Source organism: Phyllobates terribilis, unplaced genomic scaffold, assembly GCF_046119375.1.
Source record: "Phyllobates terribilis strain yellow unplaced genomic scaffold, ASM4611937v1 Scaffold_4__5_contigs__length_816908805, whole genome shotgun sequence".
Lineage (NCBI taxonomy): Eukaryota > Metazoa > Chordata > Amphibia > Anura > Dendrobatidae > Phyllobates > Phyllobates terribilis.
Window position 1 is genome coordinate 163,441,470 of NW_027362764.1, and position 19,899 is coordinate 163,461,368.

Below are 19,899 nucleotides of genomic sequence, written 5' to 3' on the forward strand. Positions count from 1 at the left end.
TCACTCTCAGGGGCAGCCCCCCCACATTGATGGACATCTCTGCAGTCGCACTCATGGCTGTTGGGGGTGGGCTCCATCTTTGGCGCCATTCTGGGACTTGGCCCACGATGGGAGATGGCTTCTTGTTTTCTTTTGGCGCGCACATAATGGCGTCCGTTCTTCTGGGGCGGGCGCCACATTCAATACAGTGAAACAGTCTCTAGGCACACAATACCCGATAATAACGGGTTGGTTTCGATCCTGCCGACTACGCCAAAATTGGCGCGCCCCCTGGGCCGTGCGTGCAGGGGAATACCCGGAGCCGGGTCTCTGTGCAATGCTAGGGATTGTAGTCTCCGTGGAGACGACCCGGTCCCATGGCTCAGGGTGGTCAAACCAGTGGCGGATCTGTTTACTTGGTTTTTAATGTTTAAATGTCCGACTATGCCACCCGTGGATTGCGGTCACTGAGAACCGCCGCTGCAGGGCAGACCGCTGAGGCTGATGTTGTGTGCGCAGCAGAGGGTAGTATAACTCCCCACGGGAGGAGTATAGCCTCAGGGCAGTGAGTGCAGATGGTGGGGGTGATGGTGCGCGGGAGCAACAGTAATGACTGAGAGTCCAGTGATGCAGTCCAGGGTCTTTACTCACAGTTTTACACTCCAAGCCACTTCTGCAGGTAATTGCTGCCCAAGTCGTGCTGTGCTCGCCAGGTGAGGGGCTCGGCCAATTCCCAGGTACCTTTGGAATGCTTTTCAGGACCCCCTTCGTGTGTCCTTTCTCTGGCCTGTCATACCCCACAATTGACCATGTTTCTGTCCAGCTGCCTCGGGCCTTGGCGTGCAAACGTATGTTCCGTTTCCCTGGGTCCTATATGGTGCCTTCCTAACGGGTGTAGTGAGGGGCCGTGCACGTACAATGCCACAGCCTCCGGTTACTAGCTGAGGGTAGTTGCTCTCCTCCACTAGATGAGGGATCCGGTTCCTTTTCTTGGCCTGACCCCCCTACTCTGGTAGCGGCGGGCGTGCAGTGGCGGCTGGCCGGTCCGCACCCCTGGGGTCCCTTCACTCCACTCCTGGAGCCTCCTCCGTTCCTTTCCTTCCTTCTCCTCCAGGCTCAGGCCTTAAGACTTGGCCTGCCTGCAGAGCAGAGCCCATGCAGAGCTTCTGCTCCCAGCCTCCTTCTCTCTCTGCTCTCTCCCACTTTCTACTTCTCCCTGACACTAAGATGGTGCCCACCATATATACTCCTCTATACAGTGCACCCGGGATCTACTCTCCCCACCCACACACTACTGGGTTCCCCCTTCCTAGGTGTTCCCTCCCCCCACTCCAGCCAGGGACAGGGGCAGTTGTGCTCACACCCGGGAGCATTGTTGCCCTGCCCCCGGAAATGTGGTGTAGTGCATGTGGGTGTTAGGGTCCTGAGCCACACTCCATCCTTACCTGGAAGTGAGATATCACACCTCTGGGTGAGATACAATACCTCTGTAGCGACCGAACCCTCGGGGCGCTACAAATGCAGGACAGAGGGGACCCAGCCGGGTCAGAGGAAGGATAGAAGAATAGGCACGCACACCGGAGTTCACTTCAGTACCTTTACTGGTGGTGTTCAGGCACGATCCAGGACACTTTAGGGTGAAGGGTGTGGGGCCTCCTGTTCCTTGCCTTTCCTTGATAAGTTTCTGACCTGCCTGGAGCTAGGCCTAACTTGGTCTCTGTCTTGCACCTGCTGACCTGGAGGTAGGGCCTTCTGTTGGAGATCACACTCCCTGGTCTCTTGGGCCTCCGTGACTCCTGACCCTGGTACGTAATCAGCTTTTGGTGTTCCTGGGACAAATAGTTCACCAGGGGTTCCGGTTATTTCTGCTGGATGTAAGGAATCCCTGCAGACGTGGACCCGGTGTCCGGTAAATGGTTTTGGGGTGAGCTGGTTAAACTCCTCTGCCCACTATGTTGCTTGCTTACTCCACTCGCCTTCGGCCACGCTCGGGGCCCTCTCTAGGCTTCACACAGGCAGTAGGCCTCACTACTCTTCACCGCTCTTTTGGCGTCGGCACGCCCTAGGCTCACTAACTCGAGCTCTCTGAGTCTGGACTGAACTGACTGAGCTCCACTGCAGGCTAGCATCTGCAGGAGCTCCTCTCAACAGACTGACCTTCTAACAGACTGACCTTCTGTAGACTCCAGACTGAGCTGCCTAGCTCCACCTTCCCTTTTTATATCCCTATCTGGGCTCCCTCTGGTGGTCTGAGGTGGAAGGTGGAGGTGTGTGAATGCTATGAGGGCCTCTTGTGGAGGAATCCGTCCATGCACCCCTCTAGGATCTGTGGCACCAATGCACAGCAGGGCGCCACATTCCCCCCTAGCAAACCTCAGTACACCCGGACTGAAATACTTTTTATAACAATACAATAACTCTTCCCTTTATGGGAGGCACTTTGCTTAAACGTTACACATAAAACATTATAAATAATAAATAGATATATACAATTCAATAAGGAACCCCAGAATTCAAGTCTCTTCCGGTGAGGTTCCCCGACAGGATGTCCATCTCACAGGGTAGAGTACTTGGTAGCTTGAGGGACCTGTCCAAAGCAAACCCTCCACGTAGGCCCTGGGGTGGCTGCAGGGCATGGCGATCCTGAGTTGGACCTCCGCTTGTGCCACCCAGACAGGTTTTGCTTCTGAGGTCACCTAAAGGGGCACTACAGGGAGTGCAATTATTTACAAGAAGCAGTTTTTGGGCTGCACACAGTCCTCAGCCACAAAGTTCTTTATGTACCCTGACGGGTAACTAGAGGCAACAAGGGAAAGAGTCCATTTCACTTAGATTGTCCATTATAAGGCAAAACACAAGTTAATAAATACATATACATGAAAATACACAATATAATACCCCAATAGCAACTATTTACATTGTCAGAGTTTCCTTCTCTAGTCTCTGTATCTGACAGGGGTCTGACCTCATGTACTACGTGTCGACCTACGTGGTACTGGGATGCGTGAGGCACTAGTATTTGCACTACCTCCCATTCTGTCAGTTCTAAGTGTTGGGGAACTGCAGGGTTGCCTTAACCTCTCTAGAGGACTGGCAAGTATACCATTGGCTGGGCCTTCTTGCTCTGCTCCAACCGGGGATCCTTCTTCCGGGGATTCTTCTTGAGCAGGCTCTTCTGAAGCACTTACAGGCTCTACTTGCTGTGGAGGGTCTTCTGGCTGTTGAACGAAGTGGATCACAGGTATTATTACTGCTCCTCCTAGTTGAGGCCAATCTGCCGGGAAATCTCCTAAGTCAGTATGGAGTACTGCTTCTTTAGGCTCCTCCGGTACGGTGAGAGGCACTTCTTCTTGGGGCTTTAGCAGGTCTGGACACAACTTCAGATGGTCTCTAGATACCGTTGCAGTCGTTCTTCCTCCGTCTCTACTAATTAGGCAGTTCTTCCTATTATCGAATCTTGAATTTAACACAGTGCAGGGTTCTCTCTCCCACTGGTCATCAAGTTTGTGGTTTCTCCTTTTCCTTTTTAACACCACGTCTCCTGGTGTGAAGGGTTCTGCGGGCGCACTTTTATTGTAGTGGGCTTCCTGCTTGTCCCTCACCCGAGTGAGACTGTCTTCTGTACTGCTCCTGTCTGGTCGTGTCCCAGTCCTCAGTGGACATATCTGCTTCTGGTTCTATTACACCAAGCTCCAGGTCCATGGGCAACTTCCCGGGTCTGGCTCGCATGAGATATGCTGGAGTACAATTGGTGGAACTCACAGGTATGTGGTTGTACAGATCTACCAGGTCAGGTAGTAGGTCTGGCCACTGATTTCTCTCCTCTAGTGTTAAGGTCTTCAGCAGGTCGATGACGATGTTATTCATCTTTTCAGAGAGACCGTTGGTTTGGGGGTGGTACGGTGTATTCCGGATCTTTTTACACCCGTACAGATGACAGTACTCCTGGAACAGTTTGGCTTCAAAGGCTGGGCCTTGATCCGTCAGCACCTGCTCCGGGTACCCATGGGGCCTGCAGTAATGCGCCTGAAACGTCTTCACCGCAGTTACTGCCATCAGATCCTTGACGGGGGCGACCACCAGGAACCGGGAGTAGTGATCCACCATGGTCAGGGCATAGGAATATCCTGACCTGCTGGGTGACAGCTTGACATGGTCCAGGGCCATGATCTCCAAAGGTCGAGTTGTCTTGATGGGTTGCAGTGGTGCCTTCTGGCTGCTGTAGTCTTTTCTTCTGAGGCTACAGGGTCCACAATTCCGGCACCACCTCTCAATGGAACTGCGAATTCCTACCCAATAAAACCGACACTTCAGCAGGGTTTCTAGCTTCTTCCAGCCAAAGTGCCCCGCCTGATCGTGGTAGGCTTCCAACACCATCTGCATGTCTGTCTTGGGCACCACTATCTGCCATACCATCTCATGGGTTTTGGGGTTGACGTACCTCCGGCACAGCTTCTCTCTATAGATGAACAGCCGGCTCTTCTCATTCAGCACTCCTCCCATTTGGCACAGGCGATTTTAATTAGCAGGAGACTGCAAAGAGGGTCTAGCCCAGGGGTCCTCAAACTATGGCCCGCGGTGGACTTTTATCCGGCCCGCCGGGCTATGGGTGGAGGAGAGCGGTGCCATTGCCCGCCCTTCCCCCCGCTTGCTCAGGGCCCCGGCAGGCGGATACTTACCTCTCCCCGTGCGTCTGCAGATCCGCTGTCTTCCTGCTCTGCGCTTCCTGTGACGTCTCAGGTCAGAGGGCGCGGTGAGGTCTTTACACCGCGCCCTCCCGAGTGCTGTCACAGGCAGCACAGAGCAGGACAACGCTGCCACGACGCTGGAGTCCAGACCAGAGTAGAGCAGCGGCAGCAAGTGAGAAGTGAGGTGAGTATTGGATTTTATTTTTTTAATGTATGGAGGCATAGGTCATTATATGGGGGGGTGACATCCTGCAAGCGGTATAATATGGGGGGTGACATCCTGCATGGGGCATGATATGGGGGGTGACATCATGCATGGGGCATTATAAGGGGGGGGTGACATGCTGCATGTGGCATGATATGGGGGGGTGACATGCTGCATGTGGCATTATATGGGGGGTGACATGCTGCATGGGGCATTATATGGGGGGGTGACATGCTGCATGGGGCATTATATGGGGGGTGGCATCCAGCATGGGGCATTATAAGGGGGGAACAGCCTGCATGGGGCATTATAAGGGGGGGGAACAGCCTGCATATGGCATTATAAGGGGGAAACAGCCTGCCTATTGGGAACATTTACCTGCCCATTGAGGACCTATGCTGCCTATTGGGGATATTTACCTGCCTATTGGGGACATTTACCTGCCTATTGGGGACCTATGCTGCCTATTGGGTACATTTACTGCCTATTGGGGACCTATGCTGCCTATTGGGGATATTTACCAGCCTATTGGGGACATTTACCTGCCTATTGGGGATATTTACCTGCCTATTGAGGACCTATGCTGCCTATTGGGGACATTTACCTGCCTATTGAGGACCTATGCTGCCTATTGGGTACAGTTACCTACCTATTGAAATACCGGTTGATTTAACTTTACTTGTTCTTCATTTTAAATATTGTCTTTGTTCCTGTATTGTTTTTTTTTACTACAAAATAAGATATGTGCAGTGTGCATAGGAATTTGTTCATAGTTTTTTTTAAAAACTATATTCCGGCCCTCCAATGGTCTGAGGGACCGTGAACTGGCCCCCTGTTTAAAAAGTTTGAGGACCCCTGGTTTAGCCTATTTTTGCTCTCACTTGAGAGGTTGAGGAAGGTGAGCCACAATGCTCCTTTCATGTGGTGTTGGTGCAGTGTGTCAGACATTGTTGCTGTGGTTTTGTGCTTGTGGGGCGGCGAGGCCTGGAGTCATGGGGACTCGGTCTTGCCGCATGGGTGCTGTGAGGCACCAGGCCGCCTGCCCTGCTGGTGCATTGTCGCTGTGGCGGTGGTTGGCGCACGGCTCCGCTCCCGTTCAGGTAGGAAATGTTAGGACCCACTGCGAGGTTTGCCGTGATGTGGCAGTGGGCTTCATACAGTCTGATCAGAATGTTAAACTAAGAACCTCTTGTTCAGTTATATATATTTTTGCCGCGAGGCATTAGATCAAATGTATGATTTTTAGAGGTGCGGTCCATGCTTCTTTTTTTTGCATTGCATATTCTTTCCCCTTTCTTGGACCAGCACTCCTCCCATTTGGCACAGGAGATTTTAATTAGCAGGAGACTGCAAAGAGGGTCTAGCCTATTTTTGCTCTCACTTGAGAGGTTGAGGAAGGTGAGCCACAATGCTCCTTTCATGTGGTGTTGGTGCAGTGTGTCGGACATTGTTGCTGAGGTTTTGTGCTTGTGGGGCGGCGTGGCCTGGAGTCATGGGGGCTCGGTCTTGCAGCATGGGTGCTGTGAGGCACCAGGCCGCCCACCCTGCTAGTGAATTGTCGCTGTGGCGGTGGTTGGCGCACGGCTCTGCTCCCGTTCAGGTAGGAAATGTTGGGACCCACTACGAGGTTTGCCGTGACGTGGCAGTGGGCTTCATACAGTCTGATCAGAATGTTAAACTAAGAACCTCATGTTCAGTTATACATATTTTTGCCGAGAGGCATTAGATCAAATGTATGATTTTTGGAGGTGCGGTCCATGCTTCTTTTTTTTGCTTCTCATTCGACAGCTGCTTGGCTTGTAGAGACGCTTCCTTCTCCAGGGAGGAACCTTCCTGGGTTATCAGCTCTTTGATACGGCTGACAACCGGGTCACTGTCCTGGGTCTCCTTCCAGCTGTGGCGAGGCAGGGGGTTTAACGTCTTACCGCGAGGCCTCCTGGAGGCTCGTTGCTCGTGGACCATCCCATACCGATGAAAAGCAGGTAGTTCAATCTCCTCCAGGTCATCCACTTCTTCTTCAGTGTCTGACTGGTGAGGCATCCTGGACAGGGCATCGGCGTTGGCGTTCTTACGACCCGCCCGGTACTTAATAGTGAATTGGTAGTTTGACAGCCAAGCCATCCATCGTTGTTCCATGGCTCCTAACTTGGCTGTTTCTAGATGAGTCAAGGGATTGTTATCAGTGAAGGCAGTGAATTTACTGGAGGCTAGATAGTGCTTGAACCGCTTGGTGATGGCCCAGACCAGGGCCAGGAACTCCAACTTGAAGCTGCTATAGTTCTCTGGGTTCCTCTCGGTCGGGCGGAGCTTCCTGCTTGCATAGGCGATCACCTTCTCTTTGCCATTCTGCTTCTGACTCAGTACAGCTCCTAATCCTTCGTTGCTGGCATCAGTGTATAGCAGGAATGGTTGGCTGTAATCAGGGTAGGCTAGGATCTCTTCGCCGGTCAGGATCTCCTTCATCACCTTAAAGGATTCAGCTTGCTCCTTACCCCACTGGAACGGGGGATTTCTGCCTCTGGGGGACTGTCCTACCAGGAGGTCTTGCAGAGGTGCCGCTTTCTTGGTATAGTCCTTCACAAACCTTCGGTAATACCCGACTAGTCCCAGGAACTGACGTACCTACTTGAGGCTCTTCGGCTCCGGCCATTTCTGGATGGCAGTGACCTTCTCCGGGTCTGGTGCTACTCCCTCTGGACTAACGATGTGCCCCAGGTACTGTACCTTTAGCTTGAGCAGGTAGCACTTTGAGGGCTTCAGCTTCATCCCATACCGGAACAGCGACTCAAATACCTCCGCCAGGTGCTTCAAGTGGTCCTCATACGTTTTGGAGACACTATCACGTCATCCAGGTATAGTAGTACAGTCTCGAAGTTGTGGTGTCCCAGGCAGCACTCCATCAATCTCTGGAACGTTCCGAGGGCATTGCAGAGTCCAAACAGCATACTATTGAACTCGCAGAGTCCCATTGGGGTGGTGAAGGCCGTCTTCTCCCGATCCTCCTCAGCAACAGCTACTTGCCAGTACCTACTAGTGAGGTCAAGGGTGGAGAAGTAATTTGCAGACTTTAAGGCAGCCAGGGATTCCTCTATACGTGGTAAAGGGTATGCATCTTTATGTGTAATGCGATTTACTTGTCTGAAATCTACACACATTCTCATGCTTCCGTCCTTTTTCCTGACTAGAACTAGGGGAGCTGCCCAGGGACTACAACTATCCCTTACTACCCCTGCCTTCTTCATGTCGTGCAACATCTCCTTCGCCTTCTGGTAGTGTGCTGGTGGTATAGGCCTGTAACGTTCTTTGATGGGTGGATGGTCACCTGTGGCGATATGGTGTTGAACCCCCTTAATCCTCCCAAAGTCAAGTGGGTGCTTACTGAATACCTGCGCGTATTCCTGAACCACCTGGTGTACACCCTGCTTCTGATGGGCAGGAGTGATGTCTGTCCCAACATGGAGTAGTTGACACCAATCCTCCACCTGGGTTGCCGGGTCATTATCCTCCACTTCGTCTGGTGAGCTTAAGGACTGAGCTGTTTGTATGGAGTTGTTATTTACTGTGTACAGTTTGGCAGCAGTGGCATAGCGTGGTAATCTAACCTCGTCCTCCCCATAGTTTAGGAGGCGTACGGGCACCCTCCCATTGCGTACATCCACTACCCCTCTGGCAGTCAAGAGTGTAGGCCTATGTTCTGAGCTAAGGGGCTCTACTACCGCCTGGTAGGTCTTTCCTTTGAGACCTATTGCTGCTCTACACCAAATCAGCATTTCACTCATTGGGGGAATCACAATGGGTACCGGGTCTGTCACCCGTACATTACCAATTTCACCGCCTGTTAGCTTTACCTGTTGCTGGTACATGAGGGCTCGGATCTCTTTCTGCAGCGCCCTTCTCTGCCCTGGTCTGGCAGTGTCAGCTATCTGTTGGAGCAAGAACAACACTACTCCAAAACAGTTACTAACAACATTTGTGCCAAGTACCATATACAAGTCTGTATCATCAGGATTAGTCTCTACTATAATTAGTCCCTGGTCCTTCAGTTCCACTCTTCCCACCTTTACTGCCACATCCTTAACCCCGACTAGGTTAAGGGGGAGGCCGTTTGAGGCATACACGGTAAGATTGGGATCTGGTGGGTGAAGTTCGTCTATGGACCAGAACCTTTTGTAGAGGACATCAAGCATGATGGTTACCTGAGATCCTGTGTCCAGCAGAGTGGGTGTCGCGATGCCGTCCAGCACAATGGACAGGAAAGGTCTTCCTCCCACGAACCTGCGGTACCAGTTTGATGGGCCTGGGGGGGTCTACTCCAGGGTGTCGGCCCTCGGCCCCAGGGTTTTCTCGTTTAAAGGACAGCTCTGGACGGCGTGACCTGTCTTGTGGCAGCGGTGGCAGACAGAGTCCCTCGGTGGGCGGCGTTGGTCACTTGTCCTCCCAGGGTGTGGCGTTGTCCTCCTCCTCCTTCTCATCCAGGGGACATCCTCAGGGCTGTCGGCTAGCAGGATCCTTCCTTCTGCCTCGGGCTCCGTCCGCAGCTGCAGGGCACTCAGTACAGTGGTAAGGGTTTTGCTCAACTGACGCACATCAGAGAGCAAGCTGTCCAGCTCACTAGAGGACGTTACTGGAACCGTGGCTTCAGCAGCCACCAGGGAAAAGGTGGACACTGCAGGCACTGGGGTGGCCCCACCCTGGTAACATTGGATAGCAGTTGTTTCCAGGGGCTGCAGTCCTATTATAGCCATCCTTAAGGGTGTCAAAGGTGGCATCTGGATGATCCAGGGACCACCAACGCACAGTCCTGCTCTCCTCTGGAGACCTCAGTCCCCGGATAAACTGTTCCTTCAGCATTTTATTTTCATTATCGATGCTGGTTGGACTAACCTGTTTCAGAGCTCGCAGGGCCCCTTATAAACGCCAGGCATAGTCCTGAACACTGTCCTCCGGTTGCTGAGGGCAGTTGTAGAACCTCATCCGGAGGTCTGTCTCAGTACGATTCTCAAAGACAGTCTGTAACTTTTTAAAGATTGCGGACACTGACTCCTGGTCTGCGGCCGACCAGGTTTCTACTTCTCACTCCGCAGCACCAGTCAATTGTCCCAATACAACAGCGGCTCTTTGCTTGCCTGTCATAGAGTACATGTCCAGTATACCGCATATTTTCCTTTTGAATCCAGACAGGGTATCTGGTTTGCCGCTGTACTGGGGGAGCCACTTCGCTCCTGGGATGTACAGTAGGGCCATGGGTATGACAGAGGTTACAAGCCCTACTGGTGGAGCGGCTGCTTCCGCCTGCTCGGCGCCGAGCGCGGGTTGATCATCAGGGCCGTTAACCGGTACTCCGGCGTTGTGCTGTTCTTCGGACATTCTGGCGCCCCCCTAGCGAACCGTGGCCTACCTTCTTTTCTTTTCTTTCGGTAGGCTGCAGCTCCGCAGGTGACGGTCTTCCTTCAGGACCTTGCGTCGCTTGCATCCCACGTCAGAGCTCTCACCGGGGCTCCTTCCAGGACCTGGCGCTTCCTGGTTTGACGCCGATGCATGGGGCGTGTCCGGGGCTTCGCACGCTTCAGCAGGTACGCCTCTCAGTTTCCCGCGGTTACGCCCTTCTTCCCGCTCGGCGGCACAACAATGGCGGCGATCTTCGCCACAGTTAAATACACAGTTCTGATTAAAGGCGCACAGTACCCGGTGGCAACGGGCATAACACTCCGTCGTTGCAGCGGGCACGGAATCCTGTTCGTGACGCCAGGAAGAGATGACGCGCCCAGGGGATGGGGACGACTCGGCGCCCGGGCCTTGTTGTTGCCTGATCGTGGGGGATGTCGCGGTGGTCGGCTCCGGGGCCCGTACCCTGGGGTCACTCTTAAAAGAAAGGGGGGAAGTTATATGGGATAGGGGAATGTTCGTGACGCCACCCGTGGTGTCTGGTGAGGATCACCAGCGCTGCAACAGTCCTCTGAGGCCGGTGTTCAGGCAGCTTAGTTGGTACGGCTCCCCACAGGTGGAGCGGGGCCTCAGGGCAACGTAAGTGTAGGGATGCAGGACAGAGGGGACCCAGCCGGGTCAGAGGAAGGATAGAAGAATAGGCACGCACACCGGAGTTCACTTCAGTACCTTTACTGGTGGTGCTTCAGGCATGATCCAGGGCACTTTAGGGTGAAGGGTGCATATCAGGACTCTCCCCAGTGTGCGGGTGTGGGGCCTCCTGTTCCTTGCCTTTCCTTGATATGTTTCTGACCTGCCTGGAGCTAGGCCTATCTTGGTCTCTGTCTTGCACCTGCTGACATGGAGGTAGGGCCTTCTGTTGGAGATCACACTCCCTGGTCTCTTGGGCCTCCGTGACTCCTGACCCTGGTATGTAATCAGCTTTTGGTGTTCCTTGGACATACAGTTCGCCAGGGGTTCCGGTTATTTCTGCTGGATGTAAGGAATCTCTGCAGACGCGGACCCAGTGTCCGGTAAATGGTTTTGGGGTGAGTTGGTTAAGCTCCTCTGCCCACTATGTTGCTTGCTTACTCCACTCGCCTTCGGCCACGCTCGGGGCCCTCTCTAGACTTCACACGGGCAGTAGGCCTCACTACTCTTCACCGCTCTTTTGGCGTCGGCACGCCCTAGGCTCACTAACTCGAACTCTCTGAGTCTGGACTGAACTGACTGAGCTCCACTGCAGGCTAGCATCTGCAGGAACTCCTCTCAACAGACTGACCTTCTAACAGACTGACCTTCTGTAGACTCCAGACTGAGCTGCCTAGCTCCACCTTCCCTTTTTATATCCCTATCCGGGCTCCCTCTGGTGGTCTGAGGTGGAAGGTGGAGGTGTGTGAATGCTATGAGGGCCTCTTGTGGAGGAATCCGTCCATGCACCCCTCTAGGATCTGTAGCACCAATGCGCAGCAGGGCGCCACACCTACAATATATCAGGACAGAAAACGTATTGCTTCCAGGTGGATTGATCCAACTGTTCCGGAGCTGAGAGAATTGGGAAATAAAATAAACTTATCTATTAGATTTGAAGAAAGGGTGTACAGAAAATGCAAAGCTTTGAATAAATTTAAGGCAATATGGGGCTGATGGAAGGCATAGCAAGAACATCTTTCCTCTTAAGTGGATGTAGTGAGACATCTAATGTTTAATGTTGTTTCAATTAATTCAGTGATACCCAATAATCTTTTCTTTGTGAATTTTGTAATTCATGCTAGCTGTGTGTCTGTTGTATGTATCTTGTGTGAAATACACATGTACTAATTGTATATTTAGGCAATTGATGTATGACCAGAAGATGACGGGGGTTTTGGAGGTTGTCAATTTTGTTTTATTTGTATCTGTGTAAAAATTAATAAAAAATTATCTGAGTAAAAAAAAAAGAACCACCATCAATACATGAATGCAGAACAAGAACTACTGTCAGTAGATGAATGTAGCATCAGAACCACCATCAGTACATGAATGCAGCATGAGAATGACTGTCAGTACATGAATGCAGCCTCAGAACCACCGTCAGTACCTGAATGCAGCACCAGAACCACCAGAAAATAAAAGTATCATAATACTGCCCCATCAATATAAGTATCTCCTTGTGCCCCTGAATAAATAATTGCCCCTCACTGTGCTTTCTGCACAAAATGTCCCCTTTACACTACCCTTCTCCGTAATGTCCCCCTGACACTGCCCCTCTGTATAATATCCCCCCACACTGCCCCTCTCCAAAATATCCCTCCATACGATCCCTTTCCAAAATATCCACCAACAGTACCCCTCTCCAAAATACCCACCACATTGCCCCTCTCCAAACTGTTCCTCTCCATAATGTCCCCCCACACAGACCCTCTCCATAATATTCCCCCACACTTTCCCTCTAATTAATATTCCCCTCACACTGCCTCTCTCCATGATATCTATTATTGTAATTGTTTATCATTATTTTTTTAGTAATTTTATAAGAAGAGAAGAAAAAAATCTGACTTTTATTTTCCCTCTAGAGTATAGGGACATCTCTATGAACCAGTTTAATCTGCCTGTGGGTTCAGCACTTGCAATGCAGCTTAAAGCATACAAAATCCTCCCATACCTATCATCATAAACTGTGTGCTGCTTGTAGTAACAGAGGTTGTAGGTTTAATACCCTCGGAGACCAGATCTCAAGAAAAAAAAAATGTCATTGTTTTTTACTAATCTTATAAGAAGAAGGAAAATCTTACTTTCAGAGCTCGCTCACACGAGTGTATAAATTGGATGATTGCAATCCAATAAAAAATTGGATTGCACTCGGACTAATATTATTCAATGAGGCAGTTCAGATTTACTTATTTTTTCTCAGCTGTATTTGGCATGAGAAAAAAATCACAGCATGCTGCAATTTCACTCCGAAATCGGTACAGTGTGAGGAAAAAGCTGCAAGCTATATGGACCATCAGTATGGCATCCGATTTTTACGGATACATTACAATTGTTTAGCAAAGGAAACTGTAAATAGTCCTGTAAAAGATTAATAGCTGCTGAGTTTAAAAAAACAGATTATATACGGATAGCACACGGATGTCAAGTGAGAAAAAAATCGTCCCACTCTTCTGGATGAAAATGGGGCTGATTTTTTTTCTACGCTAGTGTGAACGAACCCTTATTCTCCCTCTAGAATACATGGACATAGAAATGCACTGATATACAGATGATCCCTATGTACCTGTATCATCTGTCTGTGTGCGCAAAGACTTCAATAAAGCATCAAGTATGCACAATTTTCCCAATGATGTCACCAGAAGCTGTGGCTCATAGCTTTAGCTGTCATTTACAAAGATAAAGGTTGCTTGTTTGATTCCTGGGGAGTCCAGAACACAAGAAGAGAATTGTTTTTTTAAATAATGTTAGTATGAGCAGAGCAGAGATGTTGACCTCGCCCTTCGAGGAGGAGGTGCTACAGAGCAAAGAAGATGTTGCACAGAGAGAGAAGTGAGTTGAGTGGAAGTCGGTACAAAGCCCTAATTTGGCGGGACTCACTCCTCAAGTCGAGACAGTCCCACTGAATACAGGACGGTTGGGAGCTATGCAATTGTAATAAAACAGTCCTGCAAAATCAAGTGATTGTTTAGCTAGCAATTAAAAGACTGCTCCATTTGGCCTTACCCTATGTGAATGTAGTCTGACATTGCTCATAGATATACTGTATGTTCTAAGCAATTGCAATGTACCAATGACTTTGAGTACTAATGAAACTCTTTTACTTAAAGGGAACCCGCCATTTCAGAAAACGCTATTCACCTCCAAGTATAAGGTTAATATGCAGATAAATACTAATAAAGTGCCACCTGCCTGCATTACTGGAAATACAGCATCAGGGAGAATATGGCCCTTTGTAGTCCAATAGTTTATTGTAGTGCACCTGTTAATGGACTGGTGACAGAAGCTGCTTATTGTTCTGCAGGTGAAAGTGGGCCCCCTTATCTCTTTGGTCCCTTGTGGTTTTACAGGTTGCACCAATGGGGTATGTCGATCCCTGTTCTGCGGATAAATAGTGTTTCCTGACCTACAGTGGGTCCGGAAAGTATTCAGACCCCTTTAAATTTTTCACTCTTTGTTTCATTGCAGCCATTTGGTAAATTCTAAAAAGTTCATTTTTTTCTCATTAATGTACACTCTGCACTCCATCTTAACTGAAAAAAAACAGAAATGAAGACATTTTTGAAAATGTGTTAAAAAAGAAAAACTGAAATATCACATGGTCATAAGTATTCAAACCCTTTGCTCAGACATTCATATTTAAGTCACATGCAGTCCATTTCCTTGTGATCCTCCTTGAGATGGTTCTACTCCTTCATTGTAGTGCAGCTGTGTTTAATTAAACTGATAGGACTTGATTTGGAAAGGCACACACCTGTCTATATAAGACCTCACAGCTCACAGTGCATGTCAGACCAAATGAGAATCATGAGCTCAAAGGAACTGCCCAAGGAGCTCAGAGACAGAATTGTGACAAGGCACAGATCTGGCCACGGTTACAAAAGAATTTCTGCAGTGCGCAAGGTTCCTAAGAGCACAGTGGCCTCCATAATCCTTAAATGGAAGAAGTTTGGGACCACCAGAAGTCTTCCTAGACCTGGCAGTCCAGCCAAACTGAGCAATCGTGGGAGAAGAGCCTTGGTGAGAGAGGTAAAGAAGAACCCCAAGATCACTGTGGCTGAGCTCCAGAGATGCAGTAGGGAGATGGGAGAAAGTTCCACAAAGTCAACTATCACTGCAGTCCTCCACCAGTCGGGCCTTTATGGCAGAGTGGCCCGACGGAAGCCTCTCCTCAGTGCAAGACATATGAAAGCCCGCATAGAGTTTGCTCAAAAACACATAAAGGACTCCCAGACTATGAGAAATAAGATTCTCTGGTCTGATGAGACGAAGATAGAACTTTTGTTGGTAATTCTAAGCGGTATGTGTGGAGAAAACCAGGCACTGCTCATCACCTGCCCAATACAATCCCAACAGTGAAACATGGTGGTGGCAGCATCATGCTATGGGGGTGTTTTTCAGCTGCAGGGACAGGACGACTGGTTGCAATTGAAGGAAACATGAATGCAGCTAAGTACAGAGATATCCTGGATGAAAACCTCTTCTAGAGTACTCTGGACCTCAGACTTGCCCAAAGGTTCATCTTCCAACAAGACAATGACCCTAAGCACACAGCAAAAATAACAAAGGAGTGGCTTCAGAACAACTCTGTGACCATTCTTGACTGTCCCAGCCAGAGCCCTGACCTAAACCCAATTGAGCATCTCAGGAGAGACCTGAAAATGGCTGTCCACCAAAGTTCAGCATCCAACCTGACGGAACTGGAGAGGATCTGCAAGGAAGAATGGTAGAGGATCCCCAAATCCAGGTGTGAAAAACTTGTTGCATCATTCCCAAGAAGACTCATGACTGCACTTGCTCAAAAGGGTGCTTCTACTCAATACTGAGCAAAGGGTCTGAATACTTATGACCATGTGATATTTCAGTTTTTCTTTTTTAATAAATTTGCAAAAATTTCTACATTTCTGTTTTTTTTTCAGTCAAGATGGGGTGCAGAGTTTACATTAATGAGAAAAAAATGAACTTTTTAGAATTTACCAAATGGCTGCAAAAGAGTGAAAAATTTAAAGGGGTCTGAATACTTTCCGTACCCACTGTAATTCCTTTTAAAGCAGATCTGTTACCAGATTTCACAATACAAACTGCATACATTATATATTAGCTCTGCTAGACCTGATCTGGCAGGTGTACTTACTTTGCAAATCCATTTCAAAATGACTGTATAGTCCTTTCTGAAAGTCTGCCAGCCAAGAATTGAGATGAGCACTAGTTGGGCTCATGAAATTCTTACATTAATCTAAGAATTTTGCAACCATTCTAACATGGATTTTCAACGCAAGTACATCTTCCACATCAGGTCTAAGTGATCTATTTAGTTATCTAAGGAATTTGTATTGCGAAATCTGGTGACAGATCTGCTTTAGGAATTAACTCACATGTTATTCCCTCCTCTTGTAGCGTAATAAAACATTTTAAACAGTTAGTGATAAATATCTGATGTATCATTTATTTGATCTGATTTTTGTATTGATATACTATACAGGGCAAAAGTTTTAGGCAGGTATGGAAAAAATGCTTCAAAGTAAGAATGTTTTCAAAAATAGAAGTTTTAATAGTTGATTTCAGCAATTAACAAAATGCAAAGTAAATGAACAAAAATAAATCTAAACCAAATCAATATTTGGTGTGATCACTCTTTGCCTTCATCAGTTCTTCTAGGTACACTTGTACACAAGGGAGGTTCCAAACAACTTGGAGAACTAACCACAGATCTTCTGTGGATGTTGGCTTGCACACATTCTTCTGTTTCTTCAAGCAATCCCACAAAGACTGGATGATGTTGAAATCAGGCCTCTTTCACAGTTCGGCAGTCTGTAGTCAAACAGAGTGACTATCGACTTTTCTTCTGAGACCAGACAACCCTTTTAACTCCTTGATCCGGCGCCTCTTTTTGCAATCACCATCCTCCTTCCTTGCTTTGTGTGGATGACGTATCCTACGTCATCCACACAGTGTCCCCCATTGCGCTCCTGCTCAGGTGTACGTCTCTACCCTGCCGAGGCCAGAGCAAAGTACTGTAGTACGCATGCACCAGGAAAGGCCATAAAGCACCGATAACCCCGAAGTAAAGCCAGCGCATGCACCTTACAGTGCTTTGCTCTGCCCTCAGCAGGGCGGATAGAAATGCGCCTGAGCAGGAACGCGATGAGGACACTATGTAGATGACGTAGGACGCGTCATCCACATGAAGCAGAGAAGGAGAATGGCGATCGCAAGAAGAGAGGAAGTGCTGGACCAAGACCAGAGATGTCCATCGGAGTGGATTGCCCCATCTATGAGTATAATAAAAGGTCTTTTTTGGAATTTGAAGACTGGATTGGGGACTATTTTACAGCATTCCAGTATTCTGTCAAAAAGGCCCTAATGGTGGTGGCCATACTTTATATGGGGAATATCTGGTGTCAGGTTCCCTTTAAAAAAACATTGGAAATCATTGGTATTACTGGTTCAAGTCTCTTTACATCTTCACTCTATTTATAATTCATATGCATTATGTACTGTATACCACAATATGGGTTCCAGTGACTGAGGCGGCATTATTTAGCTGAGCTCATAAGCTCTCCTCTGAACATAAAGTATGTTGTCACTTCTTCCATATGACATTTGATGCCACTAATACTTGAGATAATATAGTGCTATATATATATATACATCAAGGGGGTAGGGCTTTTTGATCTCTAATAAAGAAAATAGGGTTCTCAAATTCTCAATGAGTCCTCTGACATTTCCCATCATGCATCTAGGATGGCAGTATATCATAGCAATCATACAGGAATACTATCACAGCAGGGAGAAAACTGCAGGATGGTGTATGCATTCAGAAGGGGTCACCTGATACCAGAACCACTTCATCTGTCTTTTTTTCCAACCCCAAAACTAAGATAAATGTGAATATGCTATTAAACTAGCATAAAAAAGGTGTGTAAGGAGGGTTGTTGAGAGGTTCCCCTAATGAAATTCACACAGATTGGATTGGTTAATACAGTATACTTTTCCTTTCTTCATATGACAGTGCCATAGCTATCTTGATGGTTGCTTATTGCATATAGAGCACATAGACTGGGTGGTTGCTGCAAAATCTAATTGATATTATTGTGTGAACTTTTGAAAAACAAAACTCGTATAGATTATCAAATGCAACAGCTATAACTTTCTCTCTCTGATGTCATTATTGAGTTATTTACCTAACGCCATTTCACAGACTTGACACACGTACAGCATTACCTCACAATTCAACGCAACTTTTTTTCCGCATAATTAGACGGAACGTCATTACTACTCCTGCTCCTATTCCTAAGTATCCAAATACTTTTTACCACACTCCCATTCAGTCCAATACACCACAAGGTCAAGTCAACCAGGTCACACTACCGGCTTCAGGGCAGTGATCCTGCCACCATACAGTCCTCCGGTCCAAAATGAAGTCCCACACAATCATTCCTGGATTCAGTAGTAGTCTCCTAAGAACTGTTTGCTAAGGATCTCTTAGGTTCTCTGATCCGGCAAATATTATTTGGGATTTGCCTAGAAAGAAATGCTAGGAGGAAACAAATAAAACTGTTCCAGTTTTCTCCTGCCCTTGAACACAAAGTGTATAATGACTAACATATACAGTGGGGAAAATAAGTATTTGATACACTGCCAAAGTTTTCCCGCCTACAAAGAATGGAGAGGTCTGTAATTTTTATCGCAGGTAGACTTCAACTGTGAGAGACAGAATCTAAAAATAAAAAACAGGAAATCACATTGTATGTTTTTTTCATAATTAATTTGCATTTTATTGCGTGAAATAAGTATTTGATACAATAGAAAAACAGAAGTTAATATTTGGCACAGAAACCTTTTGTTTGCAATTACAGAGGTCAAATGTTTCCTGTAGTTCTTGACCAAGTTTGCACACCATGCAGCAGGGACATTGGCCCTCTCCTCCATACAGATCTTCTCCAGTTCTTTCAGGTTTTGGGGCTGTCGCTGGGTAACATTGATTTTCTGCCCCTTCCAAAGATTTTCTCTTGGGTTCAGGTCTGGAGACTGGCTAGGCCTCTCCAGGACCTTGAAATGCTTCTTACAGAGCCACTCCTTAGTTGCCCTGACTGTGTTTTTCGGGTCATTGTCATGCTGGAAGACCCAGCCACGACCCATCTTCAATGCTCTTACTGAGGGAAGGAGGTTATTGGCCAAAATCTTGAGATACATGACCCCATACATCCTCCCTTCAATACAGTCGTCCTGTCCCCTCTGCAGAAAAGCAAAGTTGGGGTCATTGTCCTGCTGCAGAATATATTTTAAGCCAATCAGATGTCTCCCTGATGGTAATACATGATGGATAAGCACTGTATTTTTTCTACTATGTTTTTTTTTGCAGAAAATCTGCTGCTTTTAACTGTCTAAGCAAAATGAATTTGTTTTCATGAAAGCTCATGCCCACTGTGTGTTAAAGACCCTGTTGAACTGTGTGACTGTGCATTTTTGTGTTCATGTTTTCTCTATAGCAGGGGTGCACAGCATTTTTTTGGTCCAAGGGCCACATCGCCATACTGAACAATACCAAGGGCCACAAAAAAAATGAAAAAGGTACTTACATGAATACATCACCAGAACCACCATCGGTACATTTATACATCACTAGAACCAAGTTTTGAGTATTTGAGGAGGATTTTCAGAGTTTCTGCTCAGTTTCTGCTATCCAAAAAATCATTGTGAACACACGCTAACTTAAACTGAGTTTTTTTGCAGCAGAAATTATCCTCCTTGTAATCTCAAATCTCTAAGTTTTGAGGATTAAATTTTAACATAGCCATGAAACCTGTTATGGTTTGCTACATGTGTAAAAGATCAGAACCATCATCAGCAAATGAGTGTGGTTACAGAACCACCATCAGTACATGAATGCAGCACCAGAACCACTGTCCG